Raw genomic sequence first — 15067 nt, forward strand, 5'->3', positions numbered from 1 at the left:
CATAGTGACCCAGCATGGGTCTGTGCTTCCCTATCTGATTGCTGGTCCAGCCCCAGAAGGCAGATCTCTGAAAACCTCCTGGAAGCTCTCCTTCTGCAAGCTTCATGTACCTAGTTTTTAAAGTTCCTTTTAAGACATGGCTCCAAGGGGCCAGGCGTGCTCAAGTGAGATTGGTTTTGGAACTGAAATAGGCCCCGTGACAATAATTGCTGCTGTTCTGTCTGGAATCTCATGGTTCTATGTCTTCCTAGTATTTGCTGGTATCAGCTACACCCAATAAGCCTCATCATTCTCATTGTATCAGACAAGACTCTTAAGGTTACAGGAGACAGAGACTCAACTCAGACTGACTTCTATAACTGAAAAGTCTAGCAGCAGGGAGATCAGGCACGGATGGATCCAGAGCTTCAAATGACGTCACTGAGGCCTACTGCCTCCTTCACCCCAGCTTTCCTCTGTCTTAGCCTCAGTCTCCAGCAGGTCCCTTCACAGGGGTCCCTGGTGGCTCTAGGCTTGCATTATACAACTGCTTATAATTTCCATGGAGAGGGTGTCTCTTTCACAGTACTTCTAGCAAAAGTCCTGGGACTAAACCTTAGGGACTTGCTTAGGTCACACACCTACCCCTGAGCTAAGCCCTAGAGTCAGGGGAACAGAATATGCAGATTCGGCTTGACCCAACTCATGTTCCCATCCAGGTTGCCCATCCCATGGGAGGGGTGAGTAGGCTGGTGGCAGCGGGGAGGGAGTGGGGGTGGGGTACGGGGTGAAGGAGGCGGGCACCTTCTCCTAAGAGGAGGATAAGGGAAGGGTGGTTCCTCAGAGGAACATTAGTGTGGCCATTACAAGAAGGAGGACAACACAGAACATCTGATAGCCTCTGTGCTCAGGGAAGGGTAGAAAGGGGAGCTCCATAGCTCAGCTTGGAGTCAAGGATGTGTCATCTTATCACACCACCCACCTCACAAACACCAGTGACAAGTCCGGACTACTGCTGATTTGTCTTTTCTTGTTAATTGTGGATGCTCAGGCTGGCTATCCGCATCGTCTTTGAGACTGCTCCTTGCTGAGGGGGTTCAGATCCCTTCCAAATGCTCAGCGGCTCCAGAACAGGTACAGCCAGGCCTCAAAGGCAGAAGCTTCTGGATACCAACAGTAAGCCTTCAAGATGGATCCTTCTGGAACTCTGGGCCCCACTGGGTCCCTGACACAATGAAATTCTATAGTGGGCTCTTCCCCTGGTCTGTGACTATACCTGGCCACAGCTCCCCAAACACATGCCCTGTGGACATACCCAAAGCACCTCTCTAGAACTGTTAGGCTGGGTCCTGCAGTCCTGTCCGAATGCCCTCCAAGCTTTAATCTGGGTCACCCTGTCCCTCTGTGGTTTCCTTCATGTTGCATCTCAGAGAACAGCAGTTGGAGTCATAGTCCCTCCCTCACAAGAGGGCCCACATCCTTGTGAAGACTGACCCACCTTCAACACCCTTTACCCTTGACCCATATCATGTAATAACGGGTGTCAGAGTAGCCTTGTACTTGTCACAGTCCGACCCATCCTCTCCACCCCACCAAGATGACTGTCACTGATGTGTTCCTTTCCTTGGAACTAGGCATGCTCAGGTGACTGTCTACACTGTGCCATACTTTGTCCAGCCTGCTCTCTCTGCTGCACGATCAACCTACCATCTGTACCATACGTACTACCTACATCTATACCTCATGGTATAGAGGTGTATATATATATATATATATATATATTTTTTTTTTTTTTTAAGAAGGTATTTGCTTTCATAGTTGTCAAAGGTATTTTTGTGCTATGTGTCTCTGTGTCTTCTAAAGTAAAGCATTGGGTCTTGGAAAAACCAGAGTGTGACCTGGTTGGTGAGTCTTCCCACTGACTTAAATCCTGAAGGTAAGAGCATCAAGAGATTCTCATGGTGGGGGGTGGGTAGATGACATTTCTTATCATATGTCCTGGACCTTGAAAATTTTAGAGGCCAACTTCCTCACCTGAACAGAGGAGGAAACTATACAATGGAGGTTTTAGGTGATCTACTTGAGGTCTTGACCTGGCTGGTGCCTTAGGTGGGATGAGAATAGTGTCCCCATGGCTTCCAGTTCAAGGCACTTTGACTATACAAGGAGGAAAGGGTGAAGCGGTAAGGAAGAAAAGCTCAAATGCTTGGAATTAGCAGGAGAGGTGAGACCCAATTTGGCCCAGCGGTAACTTTATGAGAGCTGAGTTGTTCCGCCATCCCCACGGACAGGAGATATGTTTTTATCAGTCAACCCCTTTTATAAACTTGTCTTCGGAAGAAAAAATAATATTCTGTCATGCAGGAGTTTTATGAGGGAATGTCTTCCCCAGACAATAACGCAGAGCATACATCTTCTGTCCTATGTAAGGAAAGCGGTGTTATTTTTTAAAATTAAGTCATGGTGAGGGATGTCTGGGTGGTCCAATCAGTTAAGCAACTGCCTTCGGCTCAGGTTATGATCCCAGGGTCTTGGAATCGGTCCCGCCTCAGGCTTCTTGCTCAGTGGAGACCCCGCTTCTCCCTCTGCCTGCTACTCCCCCTGCTTGGGTGCGCGCACTCTCTCTCTCTCTCTCTGACAAATAAATTTAAAAATCTTAAAAAAAACTAAACTAATTTATGGTGAGTGCTGAAAATCTGACAAATTTTAGACTCCATTTTATAAACGCCCGTAGAAAATCCATTCTGGTGGGGAACTCTCCCAGGCTGAACAGGACTGGCACCAAGCCTGCAATTCATGGATACTGCCACTAAGTGGCGGTAGGTCTCACGGCCGCGTGGTCCAACCTTGGGATTTCTGCAATATTCACGTTAGTTTCTGGATCAGAGTGTCTATTGTTTTTCTTCCCTGGGGAAAAGATCAGAGATTTCAGAAATCTGTTACCCTTTACAGGGTTAAGAACCAGGGTTAGGAATGATAATTTAAGATTTTGTTTTTGGGATAAATAATATATACTTCAAAAAAAAAAATACGTAATCCGTGAAAAGTTACCCTGTCCCTCCTGCCCTAGTCACCAGCTTCCTTTTCACAGATGACCAATATTTATTAGTCTCTGATGATCCTTCCAGAGAAGCTTTATGATTGTGGACAGGCAAGCATAAACTTCCTCTTTTTTCTTGTTCTCTGTCTTAAGCGTTCCATGTTAATTCATCATGTTTCCTTGTTTCCCCCTTTTCTGGCTGCATATAATTTGAGTAGATGTACCTGGACGTTTTGAACAGTCTGTTGTTCATGAATATCAAGGCTGTTGAGCACACAAATGACACCATGGATAATTCTGCTCATGGATACTTTCATGTGTGTAGCGTGTGTGTATTAAAAACTCTTAGAAACAGAATTTTTAGGTCAAAAAACTTGTATATTTGTAATTTTGCTAGAAGCTAATTTTCCACCATAGAAGTTGAACTAATTTCCGCTCCCCAACCGTGTGGGAGTCCGAAAGTTTCCCCTTGCCCTTGGGACGTATTGTGTTAATGCATGCCTGGGTGTCTGAGAGGTAAAAACCATGGTGTCGAGGTGTGGTTTTAACTTGCATTTCTAATTATGAATAAGGAAGTTATCTTTTCAGATGTTTAGAAATCCATTGTGCTTCCTTATCTTTGAACTGTTTTTTCATATCTGGGTCTATTTTATTCTTTCTTCTACTGAGTTGTTTTTATTCTCATCTTTTTTTGTAAGTATATATAAGTATGTGCTTATATATACACACACATATATACACTTAAACATATAAGTATATATTTTTGATATGTATGTACCACTAACAGATCATTTCCCTAATATATCATATACACATATATGTATATATATATTACTGTGTATACTATATATATTACTATAATATGTTTACTATTTATTACTATGTATACTATATATTACTATGTATACTGTGTATAGTATACCATAGTATACCACACTATACATAGTATACATGTATACATAGTAATACATATACATATATTTGTATATGCATATATTACATATATACATAGTATATGTATATACTATACATATATACATAGTAATACGTATACATATATTTGTATATGCATATAATAGGGAGATGAATGGTTAGTGCTCCTGAGTGGCAGATATTTTGTTGCTGATTTGTTGCTGATTTTGCTTACAGTAATGATTGGCATGTGGGAAGTTTTCTGAAATAAAACTTAGCAATCTTTTATGTTATATGGCTTTTTAAGTTTCATGGAAGACTCAGGCCTTTCTTGCTCCAAAATTCTTTTAAAACCCTCTGATTAGTGATGGTTGGCTAGAGCTCACCAAATTTTGGACTCCTGAGTGAGGTAGAGGCACTCCTGTGCCCCCCGCCCATATTCACAGAAGCACAAGGCTGTGCAGACATTTCCAGGCATAAGGTGCAAGGTAAGATGAAAAGATAAATGCACTTGGATTTCCTACCTGACATTTAATGCTATGGAATCATTTCTTCCCAATTGTTTCTATCCAGTCATTGGCATTTGGGGAAAAGCTGGGGCACTAGCAGGATGGATGAAGCTGAACTTTTTGTTGCCTGGACGAACAGGATGTTTAAGTGGGCAGAACACAAACAGTGGAGATAAGCTCACCTCAAGGGCAAGGGGCAGTAGGTCAAGAATCTGCCGCTGGCCCGCTTTTGGGCTCTGCCTTTTCGGCCTTTGGTTGGCACTTGGGCTACAAAGCTGCCAACCAGGACCAGTTTCCCCTTACCTGTAGGCTCTGGCCCTCTGGGTCACTGTGAGTGTTAATGGGGCTGCTGGAGGGGACTGGGGAGTGGGAGGGAGCCCAAGGCCACAGGAAGTCCACCCCAAGTCTGCTGTTGGTGCCGGTCTGGCTCACGATTTAGCTTTCCCCAGTCCCTTTCTCTCTAGGTTTTGGCTCTAACCCTCAGAGTAGGGGGAGAAGGGTCTCCCCTCCCCCCACCGGGGCCTCCACTTCCTCCTGTGGGAGGAATCCTCCTCAGAACTGCCCTCACCACATTTTCACCCTAATCCAGCCAAAGGACAAAAGAAAACAGAAGGTAAATAATCAGGATGTAAGGGAGGAGGCACCTGAGCCCTTGCACTGAGCCTACTAGGTGCACTCAACCAGATAGAGCCCTCAGGTTATTCGATCTGCCCCAGGACCGCATGAAAGGGCCCCAGGGGTCAAACGTAACCCTGGCATCTTCAGCACAACCTTCAAGGGCTTCAGGGGGATTATTCACACTGTGGTGGGTGCGTGGGTATCTGGAAATGGACGAGGTTAGGATTCTCTCCATTCAGGACAGCAAGGAGAGGAAGCGCTAGGGCGAGGCCCCAGGTAGGGGAGGTCAGCAGTGGAGGGCTAGGGTAGCACAGGGAATTAGGAACCAGAGGCTGGAGAACACCTGGAATGCAGCCCGCGACTGGGGGCCCTGCGGTGGGGGAGCCCCTCCTCCCAGATGGGGCCTCCCGAGAGGCTGCGATCCCGGAGGGCTGCTCGCCCAGGGCCTCCGCAAGCCGCCGCGCGGGGCCGAGCAGGGCGCGGTCGCCGAGGCCCCTCCGCGTCTCACGCGCTCCCGAGCCCGCCAGGGGGCAGCGCGGGGCCCGGGGCAGAGTGCGGGCGCGGTGGAGCTCGCCTACACCTGTTCGACCCGCCTGAGGACCAGACCCCTACGGCTCCCGATCCTGCAGGTCCGAGGCGCGCCCGGGAATCGGTGTGCGCCCCAGGGCCGGGGGCGGTCGGGGCGGCGCGGCTGCCAGAGCCCGGGCTTCGGTCCTTGTTCCCGAGCCCAGTCCCTGAAGGACCCGGGCCCCAGGTGCGCCCGCCGACTGTCCGGGCGCCGGGAGGGGGCTGGGCACCAACGCATCTTTGTCTTCCCTTTCTTCCCGCCGCACGCTCTGGCCCGCGGGCATTTTCCGACCCGCGGCTCCCGGGCGAGGGGCGGCAGGCGAGGCCGGGCGAGGCCGGGCGGGGCGGGGCGGGGGCGCGGGGCGGTCGCCGCAGGCTGGTGCGGGGAGCGCCCGGCGGCCGCGCCGCGTGCGCCCGGCAGAGGCGGCCCTGCGTGCCGTACGCCGCGTCCGGGGCGCGCCCGCCGCTATTCAGCTTCCCGGGCTCATTAGCAGTCTCGGTGTGCGGCTCGGCGCGGGCTCACAAAGAGCTGCGGCGGCGGCCCGGAGCTCGGCCTCGCGGACGGAGCCGGTGGCGGCGGGGCGGGGGCGGTCGTGCACCCGTGCGGCCCCGCGCCCGGGCCAGGTAAGCTGGGGGTCGCGGCCGCAACCTAGGGGCGTCCGGGCCGGCGCGCGGGGGTGGGAGGGTGCCGGGGCGCGGGGCGGGGCGCAGAGGTTGCGGCCGGAGCGCGGCCCCCGGACCCGCGGCACTGCGGGGCGGCCGGGCGCTGTCGGGGTCTGTTTGGTGGGGGTGGGGGGGAGCCCGGACCTGCGCCCCCTCGACCGGCGGGCGGGCGCTGCGAGGCCGAGCCGGAGGCTCGCGCATCCCGGGTGGGAGACGCCGCGGTGAGGGGCGACCGTGCGCGGACTGGGGGCGCTGGCCGGCGGTGGCTGCCCGCTTGGGTCCCGGGGCTGGCCGGGCGGTTGGTGCGTTCCGCGGCCCGGCTTGGCGCTGGCAGCTAGTCCCCGTGCAGGGCAAGTCCCGAGTTTGGGGTCGCTTCTGGGGTTCTTGCCTCCCGGGAAGGCAAGTCCCGATCTTCGCCCCCTCCCATTTCCCTTCATAATGAGGCCCAGAGGGAGAAACTCCTCAATTAAAAATCCCCTCCCTGGTTCCCCTGGGCCGCCGCCGGCGCGGGGCTCGGGGTGCGGCGCGACCCGCCACTCGCCTCGGCCCCTTCCCTGCGGCGCGCACAGCCTGGGCGGGTTGCTACCGGGAGATTGGGCCACTGATGATCCAAGCGAACATCGAGTCCCCGACCTCCGAGCTGGACGGCGGGCGGCTGGCCTCGGTGTGCGGAGGCTGGGGGCCAACTTGCCCTGGGCTGAGCGCAGAGGAAGGGTCCGGAGGGCGCCAGGGAGGGGCCCGCCCTGTCTGAGCCTCACCGCGCGTGGAGGCTGAGATTGAGCCTGCTAGTCCTAACTTTATATTTACTTACAGACGGAGGACTTAATTTTTTTTTTTTTTTTTTCGGATTTGTTCGTTTACTGACTGACAGGGGCCAGACTCAAATCTGTGGTTAAAAACTCACGGATGACCACGCAGACAGTGAAGTCCCCCAAATCAGGACATCCCAGCACTTCGTCCCGTGGGCTGGGTTGTCCCCGGCCTCTTCAACTCCTGGCCCCCTTTCTGGGATTCTGTCCCCACCCCCGCCCCTGCTTGGAAAAAACCACAGCGGTTTTAGAAATAATGACCTGAAAGCTTCTGGATTAGCAGCGGGACAACTTTTCCCGAGGTGCACATTTGAGGTACTCTGTGGGTACCCAGAACCTAGGGGTTAGACCCCAGTGAGGTGGTGGCGGGGACTTCTCCTCCTGTGGGCAGTGTTCACCGTGCTGGGCACGTGGTTCTGTTTCTCCGCCCAGAGCTGCTAGGATGTCCTGCTCTATGTCCTCACTCCAGGCTGCCTGTCTGCGCTGCTTTGCATTTGCAGCAGGGTCTGGAGAGGGTCTCCTGATGTGGAAGCCGTTGGGACTCTGAGTGGTGTCCAGGGAATTTGTGGACTAGCTGGAGCTTGTTGGAGGTCCCTGCACGGAGCTGGCAGCCTCTCCAGGGGGTTTGCCACCAGCCCTGGCAGGGGGGACCCCTGCAGCAGTCTCTAGAGCAGGCCTGGGTCTGGTGATTGCACTAGCAACGGGGTCCTGCCAGGGTCTTCTGTGGGAGCCTGAGTCTCTCCAGACCTCTTGTCATTTGTTAGGGATCATGGTGGTGCCCCTCCCCCCCGTGGTCTGCCTTTCCATCTCCAGAGTACTGGGCTTCTGCTCCTGGGAGACGGGCAGGCTGAACCAGATGGTGTGTGTGTGTGTGTGTGTGTGTGTGAGAGAGAGAGAGAGAGAGAGGGGGGTGGGGTAGAGTGAAGATGGTGGTGGTCAACTTCTTACGCTCCTCCCACCCCTGTGTTTCTTTCTTCTGGCACGCAAGGCTGGATTGGGGCTCATTAATTTGTTTGCATAACCATCTCCTGAGTAGCTATAACTCTCTCCCCCTTTTTATATAAAATATTAGTTTCACAGGAATAATTGGTGGCGATGGATTGTGAAATGGAGGTGCATAAAGAATTCAGTTTGCCGACCAAACTAAGAAACGCTGGATAAAAATAAAAGATAATTGTAAAAGACACCAGTCGCACCCCTAGAAACTGAGAGGGAGCGCTAAAACACCTTGATTTTTCCTAGACACAACTGAGGAACTCAGAGGAAAAACACATGGACGGGGTGGCCATGAGGCCTGTCTTGGGGGAAAGTTGTACAGGTCCCTTCCGGGTCTTAGCACCTCCCTGTCCTGGCTCTACATGGTTGACCTAGTGACTCAACAGCTGAGGGCCTCTGGTGACCCCACAGTCTGAACTCTTGGAGAGACCCTTACTGTCAGGGGAGTCAGAGAGGGCTAGGGCCAGGAGGGCACAGAGGCCCTAAGCACATTCGCAGCAGGCCACAAGGGAGTTCTAGAAGCAGCGGCAAAAACCAGGATGTCTGCCTTGCAGGTTGGCCTGAGAGAAATGGAGAGAGCGTGAGAGCCCGGAGTGGTGGTAGCTTGGAGCATGCCAGGTGGCTGTGAGGAATACGGATGTGGAAACACTGTCACACAGCTCAGTCCCCAGCGTAGGTCCCGTTTGATGATTGCTCAACAAAAGGCAGCCCAGGTGCCTGTTGGTGGTTGGACCATGTGCCCACAGGGAGGATTCTGGGACTCCATCCTCCTCTCTGTGTCCCCCGCCCACCACCTGGGTTGGGTCCAGTTCGTGCCTCCGAGGAGCCTGCTGGCACGGGCTGAGTCAGCTGGCGTGGGCTGTCTTCCATTGCCTTTCCCAAAGTCAGTTCATTCTCTCCCTGTCCTCTTTTGGACACATGAGGGAGCCCAGGGAGGACAGTAACCACAAGGTCACAAAGCCAGGCTCTCTCTGCGGGGTTCATGGTTCCCTAGTGTTCTGGGGAGCCCTCCATATTGGTGGGCTGCCATTGCTGTGGGAATTAGGATTTCTGGGCTGGCTATGGCGTTTTGTAAGTTGGGCTGCATGGTTGCCTCTTGGCAGGTGGGGCCCAGACCAGGTCTGGCGTTCCTTGCTTAAGTCCTCTGTGGCTTCCCGGTGCTCACTCCACACTCATATTCCTTGGTCCAATTTTCTCAAGTTCCCTTCCTTGTTCCCAACCATGGTCCTTCCAGGCAGATGGGATCACTTCCCAGGCTTGCCCTGGGTGTTCCCACCCTGTCCCCTTGGCTTGGGGCCCTTGTGTCCATTCTTTTTTTTTTTTTTTTTTAAAGATTTTATTTATTTATTTGACAGAGAGAGATTACAAGTAGACAGAGAGGCAGGCAGAGAAAGAGAGAGAGAGAGGCAAGCAGGCTCCCTGCTGAGCAGAGAGCCCGATGCGGGACTTGATCCCAGGACGCTGAGATCATGACCTGAGCCGAAGGCAGCGGCCCAACCCACTGAGCCACCCAGGCGCCCCTCTTGTGTCCATTCTTGATGATCCCAGCTACATGTGGACTTCTTTCCTCTTATCCCCTTGTCCTCAAATATGCCAAGCTTACATATGCCTCAGGACCTTTACACCTGCCTTCCTCCAGATGTCCACCTGACTTGGTCCCTCACTTACTTCAGTTCTCTGGTTCTATGCTCCCTGACCCCCCTCCATAATTTAACTTTACCCCCCCCCCCTGCTTTTTTTTTTAACCCTGATTTGTGTTTCTTCTTCATATTTAACATTTGATTAGTTATTTATATACCTGTCTTTTTATTGACTCTTACCACTCCTATGTAAACCCCTTGTTCTCCTCTCTATTCCTGGCAGCTAGAACAGGGCCATGTACCACCTCAGTGCTCCTTGTTGGATGAATGAGTGAATGAGTGAGGCCCTCTTCCTTTCAGTCCGGCTCTGGGCTCCTCCTTTTCCCAAGCCTCAGGGCTGGAACTGAGCTGTAGTCACGTTTGTGTTCATGGTTGGTTGGCTCCTTCCTAGAAGTCAGCACAGAATCTGGTACTCAGTGGGCAGACAGGAAAGAGCTGTGGAATTATACCGTGCAGGTGTGTTTTCATATAGGCCAGGAGACAACATGGTTGGAAAGGCAATCTGGCCCAAAGAGCGGGTGTCCTGATTCTTCACAGAAACTCCTTTTCGGATTTTCGGTTGTTTGGATGGTGTCCCTTCAGGCTCTCCCTGCTGCCAGAGCCAGCTCTGTGTTGTCCCTGCAGTCACCTGGGCTGTAGAGGCACTGGGAAGGAGGCACTCTCTTACCCAGGTTCCCTTTTCCCTCCATCTGGATATTTCTAAGCTTGTCTTGTACCTTATGTCAGACCCGGCATCTTGAGGCTCCCAGCCAGTCCGCCTGCCCCATGTTTGCCAGCCTCTGGCTGCCAAAGTTTTCCCCCGCCAGATCCTCCTGCCTGTGCTGTGGTCTCACCGGGGAAGGTGCGCTGGTGGTATCAGGACGGAGGCAGCCTGAGGTTGGGAAGGACGGTGGGGTTAGGAGGAGTGAGAGCTCCATTCAAGGAATCTGGGTCTGTCACTCATCCTTGGGACCTGTACAAGTCGTTGGCCTTGGGAGCCTTCCTCACCTTCTGTCCTAATGACATTATACGTCGCTCCTGCCGCTGTTTTGAGACCCATGTAACTATGTATACAGTTCCCAGTATCAAAGTGATGCTCCAAGTCATTACCAGGCCTAGGGCTGTGCAGGTGTGGGGGAGGGGAGTATGGCCTCTAGGCTTGCTGTGGTTTCTGCAATTTCTCTGATCCCTGCGGGGTCAGGTTTGGTAGTTTCAGCCACAACCTCATTAGGAACATGGGAACTGTTCTCATCAGGTGCTACGTCTGTTGTTTTTGTGTCTGAAGGACCAAAATTAAGAAGGGGGGAAAAACACGTGGTTGAGTTTCCTGCATGCACTGACTGAGAAAATATTTTCGTCTCGTGGCATTCTGGAAACCAGTGTGCTGCAACATTTGAAGATGGTTTCTCATTTGGCGCACGCTGGTGGGCACTTGAATTGGTTGAGTTCTGTTCCTCCGTGTTTGCTCTTTTCAGTACCGAGCCGTAGATCAGTTGTCTCGCCTTGGCCACAGGGAGGCAGGCTATGGAGCAGGCTCTGGGGAATGCAGGGCTGTGCTGCGATTGTGGCTTGAGTGGGAGAGAGCTCGAGGTCCCTGTGCCCCCCCGGGCCCCCCATCCCATGGGGGCTTTGTTTGTATCATACTTGATTTTCAATCGGGTGGTCGTGAGTGGGATGTGATCCACCCAGGGGTTAATTTTCAACATGTGTCTAGAGAACTTGATAGCTGGTGACCAGTGGACCTGAGTGCTGGTTGGCGGTTGGAGAGTAATGGACATGTCACAGGTGACCCAGCGCCCAACACGGGGACAGCAAGAGGGTTGTTTGGGAGCGTGCTGTCCAGCCAAACAGCAAATACTGTTGGAGGGTGTGTAAATGTGTTTTCCTTTTTGCACTTGAACTCACTGGCATTCTCTGCCCCTCCTGTCCTAAGCATCAGCCATGAAGACAGATGCTTGGGTCTGAAATGCTCAAGCCCTTGTTCTGAACAAACCTGAATACATAAATAGTCAGGAGGACAGCATTTGTATTTAGAACTCTCAGTTGGAATATAACGTGTACATATTTCTCTCTGCATACGTATATGTAATACATATCTATTTCTTTTTTAATTTGTTGGGTTTTGTGTTCCTGGAGTTGATTCCCCGCCAAGGCAGCTCTCTCAATTTGAATTTTTCTGAATTGTTGTATGCATCGTTAATTTAATAAAAATATATAGTGTATCATTTTTCCCAGTTGGTTTACTTACCACTTGTCTTGGAAAAACCCATTGGTTCAGTACAGGAGACCCACTGACTGAGTGAACGCGTGCATTTAGGGATGATGGATTTCTCAGGTCCCCCTGGCAGCGAGTGTGCGCATTGTTCAAATAAAACGCAGTTTACGTTTCTCGGTCTTTTGGTGCGATAAGTGAGCCATGTGCTCTAACATCTGTTCATATTACCCAGAGCTGGTGATGGCTGTCGTGGGTGGGGTGGAGGAGGAGGGGGCCTGTGTTAGGGATCCGAAGCTCTAGAAAGCCGGGCTCTGCCTCCAAACCATCAGCAAACGCCCCTGCTCAGACCTCTCCTAAGAGGTGGCACATAGTTCTGGCTCCCTTCCTCACCAGCCACTGAGTTCCACGACGTTATGAAGATAAAGTAAGATAAGGTGTGGGCAAGCGTGTTGTTATGATGAAATACTCACTTAACCCTGTCATTGGGGTTAGAGAAAGAGAGAGAGACAGAGTTTCTTCCCAGCTTGCCTGACGGGCCTTAGATGCCAGGCGCACCTTGGGTCCCTGCCTGGCTCTGGCTGATCACAGCAAAGCAGGCAGATGACTGATGGATAATTGATCCCGGCCAGGGGTCCCAACGCTGCCCACTTGGCCTGCCTGCTGGATCACGGGCCCCTGGGACAGGCCGTGCTTGGTTGTGGCGACAGCTGTTTTCTCCAGGGAATGGTAGTGGGACAAGCCTGACCCACGGCCCCTCCTCGATGTGATTTCCTTTGTGTACACGGACTGCGAAGTTTCTGCCTGTGGCCTTTCCCTGTTCTTTGGGTGCTGGACGAGCACACCAGCGTGGGGCAATGGCTGGGCCATCTGTCTCTGGTTCTCATGGGGACATATGTCTCTGAGCTGGTTCTTGGGTTGGAAACTCTGAGAGCAGAAGGCCCTCCAGACCAAGAACGCCTGAGTGTGCCTCTCCTTTGGGCTTTAACAGATTTCAACTTCTAAATTAATTGCATTTCATTAAGTAATGGTTTTGTTCTTGATCTCAGGCTGCTCCGTGCTTAATCAACGGTGGTGGCTCGTGCCACTCGACTTCCTGGGATGCCCTCAGAGGCAGGGGCACCTCGGACTCGCATCAACTTCTTGTGGGGAGCTGCCTTGGGGGACCCCTAGATCTGGCAGCCTTCTCCCCGCTGCTGGCTCTGAGAATCCCTGCTTTGACTCTCTGTATGTGTCGCTCTTTTCATCTGTCATGCAGGATGGCTTAGGTGCTAACGGACACGGCAGGGTGCTGGGCACTTAAATGGCAGCATTGCCTCTGTCATTCACCTGCTGGTCCCTTGACGGGTGGGGTCTCTGCAGTGCAGACACTGTGGATGGGGCTTCCGCTTTAGAAACCCCTGAGCCCTCTGCTGGGAGATGCATCCATCTATCCATCCCTCCATCTGCTCCACAGGTAGTTTCTGAACACCTGCTCCATTCTGCCTTTCCCAAGCCCTGTCTAGAGCTGGGTGAGGTCAGCAGAGAAGGAGCCAGAGAGGGGCCACTGGCAACTGTGGGATGGCATTGGAGTCCCCACAGATGGGAAGGTGTGAGAGCCCAGGCCTGGGGGTGGGGGAGTCATGGACCCCATCCTGGGAGGGTAGACAGGTGTGCCCCTCCAGAGTCCAGGCCAGAAGAGCCCTCCAGGCAAAAGGGCCAGCCTGGTGTCAGGCATGTAGGGAGGCTGACTGTGTATTTGGCATCAGACACAGGTAGTGTGTGCAGATCAGAGCCGGAGATGGGGGAAGGGGTGTCCTGATCACCAGGGGCTTGAGCTGTCTTTGGGGGCTCTGAGGCATCCTTGTAGTACAATGGGGACATGGGGGTGGATAGAAATGACATGAGCTTTGCTAAGAGATCTTTAGGACAGTCTTTTCCATAATCAGGCTTTGCCACCAGTTAACAAGGGAGAAGGGCTCATGGAGGGCACGTGGAGGGGCGTTGAGGGAGTGCTGGGAGGGGTTTGTGGGGAGCCCACAAACATGACTGAAGAGGGGCAGGCCCCAGCTTTGCAGCCCTTAGAGCCACGTGGCTCCAGGGGCCTCGTTCCTTACTGTCTTATGGAGGAGGCCGCGGCTGCTGCCAAGTCCTAGCCTGGCCCTCAGGGATGTTTAATTTTACCTTTTAGAGATTTACAGGCTTTCTAGATTAAATTGCCACTGTTCTCCTACAGAAACGACAAAATCCTTGACAAACCATAAATCACATTATTAATTTGCTCCCATAGAGTTAACCTCTGTGGCTCTGCTGTCTTACGGGAAGGACGGTCACACAAACAGAGGAGCCCGGTTTCCAGTTGTCAGCGAGCGTGGAAAGACCAGGAGGACACAAGTCGCAGAGGCAGGTGCTGCCTCAGCCTGGCCACCCTGCCTGCTGTGTGGCCATCTTTGTGCTGCCTCGTGGGCACTGCCAGGGCTCTCCTGGTGGCTTTCTGGCTCTCTGTAAGGAGGGGGCTGACTCCTTATGCAGAGGGGACCAGGAAGGCATGGGGCAGGGGTGGAGGTGGGGGGGGGGGAAGAGCTGCAGCTGCTGGACAGCTGTGCTGTGGCCAAGAAGCTGGGTACCAGAGGTCTCTGCAGGCTAGTCAGCTCCAAAGAGGCCCTCAGATGCCTCCTGTCTGTGGCCCTGACTCCCCAGGGCACCCACAACCTGTGTCCTCTCTTCCCCTTTTCGGCTCAAATAGGCTACAGTGGCTTTTCATTCCCTGGGTTATGGTGGCTCAGAAAACATCTGTTACAGGTTGCTTTCCTTTTTGGAGAGTAGTCTGCCGGTTTTCGGCTTTGGCGCAGGGCGGGGGGGTGAGCACCATTCCCTCCCATGGAGCCCGTGGCCTGGCCCTTGTCACAGTTTGTTGAGAGAAACCTTCATCGGATGGAGGGTGCTGTCTGTGTGCCTACTGGATCCAGCCCACAACCCCCTCTCCTAGCTGCATCAGGCAGGGAGGAGTGGGGAGGGGGCTCTGAGCATCGTGTGCTGCTGGGACAGGGGGTCTCGGGGCTTACTCTCCTGATGGCTTGATCAAGGACCTAATACGACATTGCAGTCCACTTTGACCGAGCTGCTTTCTTCCTTTCTGGCAATAAAGAAGCCAACCCGTCCTG

The 15067-nt window shown here is 52.9% G+C and overlaps 1 protein-coding gene across 6 annotated transcripts in view; it reads left to right on the top strand.

Moving 5' to 3' along the window:
* Nucleotides 1–5544: 5544 nt before the first annotated feature.
* The window catches only part of APBA2 (amyloid beta precursor protein binding family A member 2), a 243355-nt gene continuing 233832 nt past the window's right edge, over nucleotides 5545–15067 (top strand). For 3 of the 6 annotated variants that reach the window (XM_082736647.1, XM_082736653.1, XM_082736651.1), the window contains exon 1: nucleotides 6056–6249. The gene's annotated coding sequence lies outside the window, so the exon portion shown is untranslated. The other 3 variants (XM_082736648.1, XM_082736650.1, XM_082736649.1) reach the window with 3 other exon arrangements.

The sequence above is a fragment of the Mustela nivalis genome, assembly GCF_964662115.1.
Source record: "Mustela nivalis genome assembly, chromosome: 6".
Lineage (NCBI taxonomy): Eukaryota > Metazoa > Chordata > Mammalia > Carnivora > Mustelidae > Mustela > Mustela nivalis.